General features: G+C 39.1%; 1 non-coding gene across 1 annotated transcript; it reads right to left on the reverse strand.

The window, feature by feature from the left end:
- Window positions 1-466: 466 nt before the first annotated feature.
- TRNAA-UGC lies at window positions 467-539 on the reverse strand. Its single transcript has one exon. It is a non-coding gene; the product is annotated as a tRNA-Ala (tRNA).
- Between the last annotated feature and the right edge of the window lie 258 nt (window positions 540-797).

Here is a 797-nt window from a genome sequence, read left to right on the forward strand (position 1 = left end):
AATAATAATAATAATAATAATAATAATAATAATAATAATAATAATAATAATAATAATAATAATAATAATAATAATAGTAAAGTTGGAAGGGACCTTGAAGGTCATCAAGTCCAACCCCCTGCTCAGGCAGGAAACCCTATACCATTTCGGACAGATGGCTGTCCAGTCTCTTCTTAAAAACTTCCAGCGTTGGAGCATTCACTGCTTCTGGAGGCAGTTTATTCCATTGGTTAATTGTTCTAATTGTCAGGAAGTTTCTCCTTAGTTCTAGGTTGCTTCTCTCCTTGATTAGTTTCCATCCATTGCTTCTTGTCATTGGTTGCATGCTAAGCCAGCGCTTTACTATATGAGCTAATTCCCCAACTGCCTGGCAGATTTGATTAACTGTGTTACAAGAACTCAGGACAAGAGACAGAAACTAAGGAGATGAAAATAATCTGATTATAAAGCAAAATAAATATTCAACTGGAGAATGTGGGTATCGATCCCACCACCTCTTACATGCAAAGCAAGCGCTCTACCATATGAGCTAATTCCCCAGCTCCAGGTATCCTTGACCCACCAAACTGTAATAATTCTGGACAAAATGCAGAAACCAAGCAGATAAAATTAGATGCCAGCTAGTCAGATCCACTAGAAGGGACTAAGACACAACTGAACTCAGTTATGTGGGAGACATTTTGGTCTATCCTGAGGAAGTGGAGAAGGTCTCACAGCTGTGAGTTTGGCCATCTGAGTTCTGGAGCATGCCAAATATGTTGGATGCCGATCTACAATGCTTATGCCCTATTGGACAC

This window comes from Protobothrops mucrosquamatus, unplaced genomic scaffold, assembly GCF_001527695.2.
Source record: "Protobothrops mucrosquamatus isolate PMUCROS unplaced genomic scaffold, P.Mucros_1.0 scaffold38772, whole genome shotgun sequence".
NCBI classification, from domain to species: domain Eukaryota; kingdom Metazoa; phylum Chordata; class Lepidosauria; order Squamata; family Viperidae; genus Protobothrops; species Protobothrops mucrosquamatus.